The sequence below is a fragment of the Ascaphus truei genome, chromosome 9 (genome assembly GCF_040206685.1).
Source record: "Ascaphus truei isolate aAscTru1 chromosome 9, aAscTru1.hap1, whole genome shotgun sequence".
Lineage (NCBI taxonomy): Eukaryota > Metazoa > Chordata > Amphibia > Anura > Ascaphidae > Ascaphus > Ascaphus truei.
This window is the reverse complement of record NC_134491.1, coordinates 69,663,639-69,677,333: the sequence shown is the minus strand read 5'-3', so window position 1 is coordinate 69,677,333 and position 13,695 is coordinate 69,663,639. Positions and strand designations below refer to the sequence as shown.

At 45.8% G+C, this 13,695-nt stretch overlaps 1 protein-coding gene across 1 annotated transcript in view; it reads left to right on the top strand.

Moving 5' to 3' along the window:
* Window positions 1–479: 479 nt before the first annotated feature.
* Window positions 480–13,695, top strand: part of DENND2C (DENN domain containing 2C) — a 79,960-nt gene continuing 66,744 nt past the window's right edge. Inside the window, exon 1 of the mRNA XM_075615340.1 lies at window positions 480–498. The gene's annotated coding sequence lies outside the window, so the exon portion shown is untranslated. The remainder of the gene's footprint in view (window positions 499–13,695) is intronic.

Sequence of the window (13,695 nt, the reverse complement as noted above, 5' to 3'; positions counted from 1 at the left end):
ATGTCTATGCCACACTGGAGGGGAACCTGCAGGGGGCAGTGTAAGTGTCTTGGTTGCTTCACACAGGGGCTTATATATATGTATATATAAATAAAATAAGAAACAGGGCAAACACAAAAAAAAATAAAAGGTAAAGGAAAGTTGCATACTGTCCAAAAAGATACAGAAAAAGGAAAAAAAAAAAGGGACAGGCACTCCTATATGCAAAAAAAGTGAAATTTATTGACTCAACATTTCGGCCCCCACTCGCTCTTGAGAAAGGTCCCAGTGGGCACCGAAACATTGATTCAATAAATGTCACTTTTTTGCATATAGGACCGCCTGTCCCTTTTATATATATTATAATAATATAATAGCCCAGGCACCCCTCTTGGCTCCCCTTTAGTCCCCCTAAACTCTTCTCACATTTCCTGCAGACGGGAGTGCGGCAGGTAGCGCGGGTGTCAGCGGGAGCGTGCATGGGCCTCCGGAAGTAGGTGGTGTCGGCGTTCCGGTGAGGTGAGTGGATGGCCGACGGCTCCCGTTGCAGGTCGCCACCATTTTCTATGTGGCCGCGCATGCGCAGGACAGTTCGTGCATGCGCAGTAAGTTCCTATAGATAGCGGCCATTGCCAGAAGATCGCGCATGCGTAGTATATGCGCGCGAGCACGGTCATTACTTGACAGGGCTCCGCGGGGACTAAAAGCCCCATAAGGCACTGGGGCTGGAGATCAGTTCACCTAGAGCAGCCAATAGGGCTGTAGGATTCCCTGCACAGAATTAGATACATTTTCGTGGGCTAAAACACACCAGTCAGTCGGAGCTTGAACAAGGAAGGGGTAGGTTGTGTGTGTGCAGGTCTCTGTGGCACCTGCACTAGGTCATATACCCTGTTAGGCCCCAATTCCCCTTTCAGCTTGTGGTTGCTGCAGGGACAGGCCCAGTAGATAGGGACACTGCCCCTGTAACCCCAGTGATAGGGACCAAGCCAGGATGTGGCTGCATCCTGGCCTGGGACCAGACACCTGTTACTGCAAGAGACTATTAAAGGTGATACAATCCACGTGGGACTCACCCACCACAGAGGCGTCGCGGTTCACCACTCTGGATCGGTGGATCCCATCTTGCTGCATCGGCACGCCCAGGTCCTGGAGCCCCCCGGCAAGTACCTCAATTCCACACATGCACCAACTCTACAACTCAGTGGGGCAGCTCTGTCTCACACACTTGGGCAGGTGGTTCCTGATGGACATTAGGGTGGTTGGGTGCCCAAGGGCCCCTAGGTACTTTGGGTGGACTGCGTAACAGGTGTGGGACATGAAGGGTGTTGGAGAGTACGGTCGTGCGTGAACGCAGTGGTCATGAATATATATATGTATGTCTCTGTGTAGTAAAACTGTTATATTTACCTAATGTGTGTTTTATTGCATGGGGTTCCTGTATGGGGCTATCTTACATAGTAGGATCCCATACAGGTGGAGGCGCTACCGATTGTCAACTCAGGTACACCCCAGGCTCCCAGCAGTGGAGGCTCAGGCCTCCTGTGAGCCACAAGTAAAGCATCCTACCTACACATACCACCAGAGGGTGGGGGAATGTGCGCTACATATATACATATAATATAATATATATAATAATGGCACTTTCCAGTAATTCTTACAATGCTGATGAGCTTTAAAAGTCAGTAACTGAAAAGCTATTAAACATATTTTAAATATAAAACCGAGGTTAAAACATTAAAATACTGACTGGAGCATTTTTTTTAATCCCGGCCTGATAGTAACACTAATAGTTCTCATATCTGTGAGGAAATGTGTTCAGCTAAACTAGCCTTGGCCCAAGTTTATTTCTAAATGTTTATGGTAACCTGCTGTGGAGTTATTGCCTGCTGAATATAACTTTTTGGTTTTGCACTGTTTATTGTGTGCAGGTGTAACCTCATGTCCCTGATTACTGCATGGCCCTGCTCCTGACCCCCCCCCCCCCCCAAAAAAAAGTAATCAGATTCCCTGGAAAGATTCAATTATCCTTAAAAGACATCTTTAATTATTTTCTTATTGTGAAAAAAAAATAAAAAAAAGAACCCATTCCTATTTTCTAATTCCAGTGTATTTTATTATCTTATCTGGTCATTAATGTGCTTTCCCAGTACCTCTTTAAACAACTTACGCTGCCATCATTGGGGATAGAGATTCAACAGTTTGCAAACAGCCTTATTACACACGAGACTCACACGAGACTAGGTAAAAATTGTAAAAACATTCCAAAGTATTTGCTTAATACAGAGATATTCCAAGTTATTTTTACAAAAAATATCATAAAATACTTAATCTTGCCTTGTTTGGTTTAATATAGTGTCAGTTACCTACATAGAACCTATTAAAAATGCCACTGATTTTAGTTCATTTTTGTCCTAGGAGGGACTTACCCTTTATCAGACGTTTATTTGGATGTATAAATTACGGTATTAGATAATTGGTGATTGCAACAAAATATTTTCCCACAGCCTAACTTCTGGCACCTTGCAGCGCTACTGGAAAGTTTCAAAAGCTTTATTAATTAATATTTTCCATTTCTCATTCTATAATTAAGCCTTTGAGTACAAGCTGTCACTTTCCAGTTGATGTGAAAGAGAGGCTGAGGCCATGTGATAGCAACACAATTAAATGCATCATTGCTATGGCGTGGGGGTTTAGGGAGAGATAAGTAGATCGTTTTATGAACACCCAAACACAAAGATCCCACACCTTTTGCCACACCGCCTCGCAAACCTGCAATTAAGGTTTCAAAATAAGAACCTGCAGTCAACATGAATGTCTAGTTATTTTTTAACTTGGGCCTTTTGATCTGCTGGAATAAAAGGAGAAATCTGTCATTGGGGGAGTCAGACGTGGTAAATATTTTGAATGTTAATATTGCCATTTATAAACGCTGTGCCCTAATGCCAGCACCTGATGCTCTTTAACCACTGCACTAAGGGCCTCATGCAGAGAGCAGCGCTATTTAAAATTGGAGAGGGGAATAAAAAGTAGGTTTAATGGAGAGTTTTATTCTCCATATGCAGAAATGGGCGAAATCCGCTATTTTTTGGATTACTGCATGTGGAGAATTGTAAATGAGGAGATGCGCGCAGCTGAAAGGGAAAAAAAAAATCACGCATTTTTTTTCTTTCCCTATAGCCGGTGAGCTCCTGCTTCTTGCAACTTTAGTTGGCGGAGAAAATTGAAGAAAATCGCGCCAAAAACAGCCGCTAGATGGCGAGCGCGCCTTTCTGAATTCGGATATTTTTCAGACTGGCGCGGCTGGCGAGATTTTCAAATAGAAAAAAAAAATGGCGCCTTTTTCCTACCTCTCCATTTGCAGCTGTTTTTTGCGCGATTTTCTCCGGAAAATGGCGAGATTTTAAATAGCGCTGCTCTCTGCATGAGGCCCTATATCACTAACACACCCTTAGAGATAAACAGACATATGCACAGTACATGTGTATTAACGCTGATGCACATACAGACATTGCAAAGCAATGCATTGGGGACAACTCTGGCAGTGAAGATGTTAAATGTGCTTGTTCACCTTTGTTTATTTTGCAGATATTTTTTTTTACCAAACTGTACAACAGTGTTTGATGTCTCTCTACTTTTTCCATCATCACACGTATCACCTGTATACTTTATTCTATGTTCTACATTAATATAGCTGCTAATACCCGCTCAGTTAGTGAGATCGTTGGACTTCAAAGTATCTTACCTGTGAAGCTCAGTATCTGTGAAGCCCTTTGTAGTCTGCATAAAAAACAAACTTTTACGATATGTCATTTTTGGGGGTGAACTGCACTGATCACACTATAAGGCCCCGGACACGCTTACCGCTGGCGTGCTGAGGCGCGCTGAGGCTCAGGGAAAGCGAGTGCTTTCCCTGGCCTTGCGGTTGCTTACCGCAAGCGCTCTCAGCAACCGTCACGGGGCGGTCCGGGGGGCGGGCGCGTCACTGGCCGGGGCGGGCCAGTGACGTCACGGAGCTGGTTCGCCCTCATTGGGCGAACCGCTCACGTGACCGGCCTGTCTCGCCGGCAAGCGGAGGAATTTTAAATTCCCCCAAGACCTGCGCTTCCGCAAGTGCACAGAAGCGCAGGTGAGCCCCTACTAAAGCCGCTCTAATTGCGGCTGTAGTGGCTCAGTGCTGAGCAGGAGCGCGCCTCAGCACGCTTCCGCCAGCAAGCACCTAACATGTCCGGGGCCTAATACATACACAGATCTAGATACTTTTCCCGCATGTGTTGGCTCACAAAATTTGGTGAAACTGCATCATTTGGATGCCATTTTTCAAACCATATTTGCTTTGATCTAAAGCAGAACTTGAGAAAAAAAATTTTAGTTCATCAAATGGCGCGTCACAGATCATGGTAATTCACTTCTATAAGCAAAAAAAAAAAAGCACCCAGTTACAATGCAGTATATATAAGCATGTGTGGGTGTGCATTTGCAAATCTGTGCATGTCACTGTATATAGCATGTAGCGTGTTATTCAATTTGTGCATGTCACTGTATATAGCATGTAGCGTGTTATTGAATCTGTGCATGTCACTGTATATAGCATGTAGCGTGTTATTGAATCTGTGCATGTCACTGTATATAGCATGTAGCGTGTTATTGAATCTGTGCATGTCACTGTATATAGCATGTAGCGTGTTATTGAATTTGTGCATGTCACTGTATATAGCATGTAGCGTGTTATTGAATCTGTGCATGTCACTGTATATAGCATGTAGCGTGTTATTGAATTTGTGCAGTGGATCGGCAGCTATAAGTGCTAGAGGGCACTTTAACCACTCACTGCCAAAAGGGCCAAGCAGCAACACGTCGCCTTGTGTATTAATAAGAGGCAGAAATTTCTGGGGGAGGTTTCGGTATAAAAATAACTATGTCATGCTGAGGCTCACATTATAATCCTTCATTATTCCTGCCCCCTGGTAAAATCCCAGTTGGTAAACAGCGATGTTGGGATATCCTTTACACCGTTGCTATGCACGTGATGCTTTGCACTGGGAAACTGCTGTCCAAACATCCCGATACCTCGCAGAGGTGAGATACAGCACTCGCCCACTGAACGAAACAATGAACATGACAGAACGTGTCTCCTCCTGTACACATACATGTCAGCCGCGGAGAGCCGCGGGCCCTATCATCTGAAGCAGAGGCTCAACAAATAGTATCAGCCTCACGTGGTTCTCCCGTCTTATCCTCGTTTTGGAACATTTAAAAAGGTGCAATCTCACACTCTTTACGCCCCGATACGTAGCCACTGTCAAGCCTCCAAGGTGCTCGTTTTCAAGGGGAGATTGCGTCCTATGGAGCGGAGGCTGCAATAAGTAGCGCGGGGAAATGGAAGAGGGCTCCTCGATCACGTGACCACTCTGAACAGTGGTCACATGATCACCGTTTGCCGGAGGGGCCTTGGCACCCAAAGGGTTAAAGGAGCAATTCCCTCTTGTGACCACAGTGAACTAATATCAGTGCCATGTTAAAGGAGTTACATCTGATAAATGCCTTTTCATTACCCAAGTCTGAAACCTCTTTGTATTGTAAAATCATTAAGAAAGTTATTATGAAACATTGTGAGCTGAGACTTGGGAGGGGTTTGAGTTCCCCCAGCCTATATTGCTTCTCTGATAAGGACAGTGTGAGATATGTGTAAATAAAATACTTCATTGACAACACTTCCCCATTCATAGGCCCCATAGAAATTCAACTTGTAATTAATTTCCCAAAAAATGAAAGCATCCAAATATTTTCTATTAGATTGTTAGATTTGTTTATTGAAGCCAATTAGGCTTCTCTTTACAAGTCAGTTCCATGTAGTATAATTAACTTCCTTTGAAAGCTTTATTTTCAAAGTAACAATTTGACTTATTTGTATCCTGTGAAAAATGACTGTCTACCTTTTCTCCGACGTCACTGAAATCAGCTACACACACAGCTCCCTCCAAGACACACACAAATCCCCCCTAAGACACACACACACACACAGCTCCACTCCCCAAGATATACACACACAGCTCCCCCTTCAATACACACACACAGACACAGACACAGACACAGACACAGACACAGACACAGACACAGACACAGACACAGACACAGACACAGACACAGACACAGACACAGACACACACACACACACACACACACACACACACACACACACACACACACAGCTCCCCCTCCCTCCCCCCCACAGACACACATACAGCTACACACACATATACTTTACCTTGGGGAGGGGGGAGGAACTGGGAAGGCCTCAGGTCTGGTGCTGCATGCACTGTCGGCGCTCGGTCTCCAAACAAGTACAAATATGCCGTTTTACATGACCATTCGGGATGCTGGGACAGGACCTCTAAAAACTGTATTGTCCTGGTCAAACCGGTACGTCTGGTCACGTTATAGATTAGTTATGTACAATGGCAATGTTCAGTCTCTAAGGCTTTTGCAGGGTGCAGGCTGGGCGTGGTTAAAAGTATAGGAAAAAGATGGGTGCCAGGAACTTTTATAAAACAAAAAGGTGCTTTATTAACAGCCGTCTAAAACACTTCACATGTATTGACATACGGTGCATCTCGACAATACTCATGGCAAACAATAATACTTTGGACTTCATCCTCTGGTAGGTCGCACCCCTATTCAGGGGAGGTACAGTACTTAAGTACCCATTGGAAAGGATGTAGTGGAAACAGCTTGTAAGGAAGTTAGGATGCATAAAGAACCTAGAGCATGGTTTGCTGTATCGGCAACCCTATGAGGGCAGTGGCGGTAAGGCTGAGGTAGGGGCAATCCAATGAGACAAGGACAATTGGCATCTCTCTCCCACAAACGTAGGTTTCTCATTACTTTATCAGCTGCTAGCTTACAAAGGGCACATTACACACGAAAAACAACAAAGGATGACAGGACATATCTTACTACATATTACTAAACACACACCCACCTATTTACAGGACCCCAGTCAGAACTCTGAAGTACCTACTTCTAGAACATATAGAACATAAGGGGAAGCTATATATACTCTTAAATTGACATCACGCATCCCATGATGGAGAGGGAAGCAACCAGTGAGCCCACACCGTTAACCCCTTAAGGCAATCAATAAGGCAATCAATCCTTTATAGAAACTAGTATAGCTTGGGTCTCACTGGTCCCCTTACCTTTCCATTGGAGTATAGCAGCAAGGGAACTGGAAGTTCCAACAGCCTCAGGGGCTGCAGTCCACATGTTGCCAGGCAACCAATGGAGCTGAGAGATTCTGACAGTTAGGAGTGAGGCAGTTAGTCAGGAGTCAGTTTGTTAGTTAGTCAGGGGTCAGTTTGTCAGTTAGTGAGAAGTCAGTTAGTGAGGAGTCAGTTATTGAATTGGAGCCAGGGCAGACAAGGGGAAGGGAGGGTCTGAGTGTCAGTGGCACTCAGACAAGGCTAGAAACTCCCCTTAGGTCCCAGATAGGTCCCAATCACATAAGCGGGTGAATGCTACAGGGAAGGCCCCTTAGATAGGGATGCTTACCCATTTTACTATAGTGTCAGGGACACAAGGAAGACGCCATGTGGTGATCGCGGTCTGTGGTCTGGGCTCAGACCACCGCGGTGTTAACAAAGACTCTTAAAGGTGAGACCCTCCTACCGGAGTCCACCCAACGCAGAGGCGGACATCATCGCTGAGGGCCACGTCACTGGATCAGACGGATCCTCATTTCTAAGTCGGCCGCACCGAGTACTGGAGTACTCGGCAGGTACCTCAACAAGTGCACCAACAGTTCATGGGAGAGGGCTACTCCTTACACTTTTGGTGGACTGGACACTGGGAAAGGGACAGCAGGGTATTGGTGCCTAGCACCCAAAGTACATTTGGGACACTCACTGGTGGTACAGGGTGGGGTGCTCATTATACTGTGATGTGGTGTTATGTTGCATAGTTGTTGTTATAAGTTACTGTTCAGTAAATACTGTTACATATATACCCTTGAGTGCAATTACTGACTGTATAGTCTTGGGTGGGGCTATCCCACTGTGTGAGGATCCTTCCCAGGTGGAGGCGCTGTTATAGTATATTCATTACACACACCCCAGGCTCCCAGTGGCGGAGGATCAGGCCTCCTGTTTGCCAATCAGGTAATAGCATCACACGTAGTCACCCTAAACAAGGGGGGAAAGGGGGCTACACTAGTATTCCACCAAAAAGGGTTCAACACATATCTAAAGTATGGTGGGTGAGATAGGAATTTTCAGGGTCTGTGTTTGTCCCCTTAGTAAAGCTACTGTCTAGTACGTATATTACCAATAATTGGTGCTAAATGATGCTTTCTTTCTATGCATGTATTTTGAATGGTTTCTTGGATTGGTGGATTGTCCTTTCATTTTGAATCCAATTCTATCTATTTTGTAAATGTATTTTTTATTGTAAACCTCTTTTGCTGTCGGTCTTGCGTGATTGCTTGGAGTAATAGTGAGGTCGTAACCGTCCCCCAGTAACGTGAACAAAAGGGAATCTCCCTAAAAAAAACAAGCCAAAAAAGGGCCCCTGGCGTGCTGGTTTTCATGATGTTTACATAAGGTGACAATAGGTGGGCAGTGGAGGAGGAAGGGGGGGACTCCATCGTCATCACCTTGAAAACCTTTTCTGGTCATTTTTCCCCCCATCTCCTGGTGGTTCATCTTCGGCACCAGCACCACAAGCGGTGGAGGCTACACCGATTCTGTTATTTCTCAAGGAACCAACTATCCCCAACCCTGAACGTTATGCTGGATCCCCCTCTGGCTGCGGGGGATTCCAGAACACCTGCCAGATCCACTTTGATTTTCAATCATTCCCCTTTGTTTCCCATTGGTCTCGGTGGCATTTATCATGTCCCTCCTCGCCGGTGAAAACCTGGCATGGGTTTACCATTATACGAAAAGGGATCTCCCCTCCTAGATGGGTTTTCACTTTGGTCCAGGTTTTCTGTCTCTCCTGCCCTTTCTGCTCTCTGTGGCCATTTTGAGTTCTGGCAGCCTGCTTTATAAGGCTGCAGTTACCATAGGGAGTCGCGGAGCAAAGTTGTGTGTGTTTGCAGCTCCTGTCGGTCTTTGCAGTTACGCCTTATCCTCTTGCCTGTTTTGAATTCCGTGACCCCGACCTCACTGCTTTCTGCTTGCCTCCTCGACTTTGCACCTCTGCCGCCAGCCCTGACCTCTGCCTGTCCCCTGGACTTTGCAACTCTGTTGCCAGCCCCGACCCCTGCTTCCATACCAACTATGGATACTCTTACAGGACTCTGTTCCTGGGTTGTGGTCGGTTTATTTGTATCCCTACCTCAGCCCTCCGGGTCCGACTCCTGATTTGAGATGAGCACCGTCACAGGCATTTAGTTTCCTGACTCTCCTTCATGAATCCCCTACGGATACAGCAGAACCTATACTATTAGGAGGTATGCATCTCCTGTAGTAAGTGAAACACCTCTGACACACTACTTGGTTGTGTCTTTACTGTGGTGAGAAGGGGCATATGGTTCGATTCTGCCCGAAGAAACCAAGAAAACGCCAATGCCTAGAGAAGGTTGGAGGAACTTCTCTGGGCACATTAAACCCCATTCATCCTTCTTCCTGCCGTCTGATGTTACGCATCCACCTCTCCTGGCAGGGGCTCTCCGTGTCAACTCTGGCTCTCATGGACTCGAGTATCACAGGCTCGTTTGTGGATCAGGCCATCGCCAATTGAGCTGGTATTCCACTCAAGACGTCGTCGTTGCTCCTATCCATCGTGACCCTTGATGACAAACCGCGGGGTTCTGGCATTACCCCTAACTTTGGGGTGTTTCACTGGGAGTCTTTGCAGCTGATGTCATTCAGTCCCTGGTCATTGATATCATCCTTGGACTCCCGTGGCTGTGGGGTCACAACCCACAGATTGACTGGGTCTCAGGTGAGGTGGCGGCATTGGCTCCATCCTGTATGTACAACTGTCTGGTCATTCCACGCTCGCTGGGGAACCATCGTTGCTCATAACCAGAGAATTTTCAAGCCTTCCTTCCTCCCATCTGACTTTTCTGGATGTCTCCAGTAAAAATCAGGTGAAGGATCTACCCACACATCGTTCTTTTGAGTGTTACATTTATCAGCTCCTTGGGATTCATGATAATCACCTAGGTACATTGGATTGAATGCTGGACACCATCACCGGTATGCTGCACACCCTCTACGGTCGATTCAGTGCATCTAGTCCTGCTCCTAAACCCCTCCCAGATACCCCTCCTAGATACCCCTTTCTTTTTCTCATTGCCCCCAGTAGCCAAAAAGCTTCCATGGCTCGTGCTACAAAGTCAAGTTCCCTTTTCACTGGTTTCCCTACAGTACCTGTTTTTACCCTGGATGATTCTGGAACTCCTATGGAGCAGCTCACATTCATCTTTCTACCTTCTAATTGGCTTAAACAGGCTGTGTCCTACTCGCCAGCTTTGCTGCCACTCTGCATGTCCACATATTTTGACTCGCGCCATCAACTGGTATCTAATCGGCTGAGCAGAAAGTCTTTCCCTCTGAATTAATGATGTTGGTAATGTCATCAGTCTTCATGGGACAGTACTTCTGAACTACTGAGTTTGCCTGAATACCAAGTAGGGGAGGAGGTCTACGCCCACCTTCCGCGAAATTGGGACCTCGATTCATCGGTTAATGAAGTGCCCTTCTAATTGGAACTTACCCCTTGCTAAAAATATCCCATACGTTTCACCTCTCTCCTAATGCCAGTTACCCAGAACCTATTTTCTAGGGTTCCATCCCCTCCAACACCCATTTCTGTGAATGGCCAACTGGAGGATGTCATCAACAAGATCCCGGATTCCACCTTTCTAGCGGGCCACTCTAGTACCTGGTTGACTGGAAGGGGTACGGCCCTAAGAGAGGTGTTGGGTCAAGGTGTCCGATGTACACGCTCCCAACTTGGTCAAGATCTTCCACCATGTTTTGCCTGCCAAGCCAATCCCTAGGCATTCTGAGTCTGCCTCTCAGATTGAAATGGCAATTGGTTGCACCTAGCCTTGACATTAATAAGGCTTTGATTCCCACTGTTTCATTGCCTGTGCAAAGTACTCTGTACCTTTGCTCCCACTGGTATTCTGGTCTGCAGTTTTGCTTTTCTTAGACCCCTGACTGCCTTTGGACTCCCTGAACCGTGACTTTGATTACTCTGCCTAGTCGGAGTGTCTCCTGGATAGTAACAAGCGACATACGCAAACGTAACACATATAGATTTAGACAGAATATAAGAACGACTTAGGAGTCTATGTAGTAAGCGGCGAAAAAGCACTTTCGGCAGGGTTTAAACTTGCCATGTTTTTGGTATGCAGGAAGGCCGAATACGTGCGAGAGCAACATTTCCAAACATGGTGAGTAGCCGGTGGCGAGACGATTTGCCTGCCATGAAGGGCTCCCCTGGCGAGATCTGTCTGCAGCAGAGAGATCCGCCTCTCTCTCTGCGCAAATCTCGTCTGAAAAAAAATATTTTGATGTAGCCAGGTCTCCCTCTTACCTTCAGGCTGTAGAACACATGTTGCCAGGCAACCAATAGAGCTGCTAGAATCTTCTGAGGGGAGATTGGAATGTTAGTTGAGCTGACAGTTAGGACTGTTAGGACTGTTAGGGCAGTTAGTGAGTTGGAAGCTGGACACTGAAGGGGTAGGGCGTGAGTGGCCAGAGGCCCCTGATAGGCCCCATCTAAGCCCAACTCCCCTCAGTTTGTGTCTGCTACAGGGAAAGGCCCATAGATAGGGATACTGCCCCTGTAGCTTGTAGTGAGGGACTCAGCCAGGACACAGCGGCATCCTGGCCCTTGGTGGTCTGGGACCAGACCATCTCACGGAAGAGACTATCCTTGAGGTGGACACCCCACGCGGGGACCACCCCACGCGGAGGCAGAAGCACCGGAGTCGCGGATCATCATTGGGTCTGTGTACCCCACCGCAGGACGCAGCGTGCCCGGGTGTGGACGCAGCGGCAGGTACCCCACACACCAGTGCACCAACACACACTATAGTGGCAGCGCTGACCACATATAAGGGTGAGAGGTTATATCCTTGTGGACACCAGGGTGGTTGGGTGCCCGAGGGCCCCGTCAGGGACTGTGGACAGGAGTGTGGGACACTTGGTGGGTGGCTACGGCCGTGCGAGGCCTAGCGGGTAGGCTGTAACAAGTAGCCATACCTTCGTCCTGCAGTAAAGCTGTTATTTTATGTTTTACCCAGTGTATGTGGTTATTGTATAAGTATGTATGTATGTATATATATATATATATATATATATATATACAGTGTTCGACAAATCACCCAAAAATCTACTCGCCCAACCAAAAAATCTACTCGCCACCTAGTCCCGCCCCCAACCCCGCCCCTAGTCCCGCCCCCAACCCCGCTTTAAAATAAAACATATGCATAAAAAGATTTATTTATTTTATTTCTGCCGCTTATTGTATTTTAAATGGGCAAATGCATTATTGTTAGGGTGCTGGGGGGGGGGGGTGTATTTATTTCAAAGTATTTATGTATTTTTTATTTTATTTTTTGGGGCACATAATTGGTACTGTAGGCAAGCGGAGACCCCCGGACACCCGCAGGGACCACCCGTGGGCCACGGCCAGCTTGTAGTATAATTCCTGTGCATAAAAAAAATGTACTGTATGTTAGGGGGGAATAGGGGTTGTTGGGGGCACAGGTGGTGTATTTGATATACTGTAGTAATGTTTATTGAGGGTCTAGGAGGTGGGTAGTGGGGCTGTAGTGTGTGTTTTTATTGTGGATAGCGGGGGTGGGTGAAGGGGGTATTAGCCCCAAGGATAGGTGAAGAGGGGCAGGAGGGTTGAGGACAGAAGTTGAGCACCCTGTTACAGAGTGTTCACATTTCAACTTCTTGTCTCTTTCTCCACTAGGGAACACAGGACTGTTTTCCTTGCAGGGTACAAATGCTATTATCAGGGGGAAAAGTCCTATCTTAATCTTCTTAAATAAGGTTCTTTCTACTAATATCACTAGGTGAAATAGGCATAGCAGCCATATTCATATAGGTTTTGGGTTCATTTTTAGGAATAAAATACACTGTTAAAAAAAAATCAATTAGCAGGAGTCAGAGACAAAACTAAAAAAGATGAAAACAGACATCCTGTTTTACAGTATTCTGAAAAAATCCATAAAAAATGTTTTTTAAATTTTTATTTTTTTAAAATAACATGCTTTATGGTGGGAAGATTTCAGCCCCATTCAAAGGAGTGGAGCATAAATCTTCCTGAGCAATGAGCAGATGAGTTCACATTATACTGAATAGCGCATTTAGATTCAAAATAGCCTAGCACAATACAAGCCATCAAATCATTACATAATGACTGTTTGTAAGTGTGTTCTTCTATCATATGACAGCAAATTGTGCAGGAAACAAGGGTTAGTCAGATTTTAAAATAGTGTTTCCATTCGGAAGTATTACAATGCAGTTTTAATTTTGTACCTCTCAACTTCCGTTCTCCTTGTTTATGACACAAATACATGAGTACATCAACGTGAAATTGCATTTTGTTTGATGTCAAAATACAGGCGCACACATAACACATGAAGTTCAGTTTTCATTTCTGTTTTTTGGTAAAATCTTTTCCTGCTTTCTGAGTGACAACGCATTAATTCCAGGAAAACTGACATTCAAAACAAGTAATTAT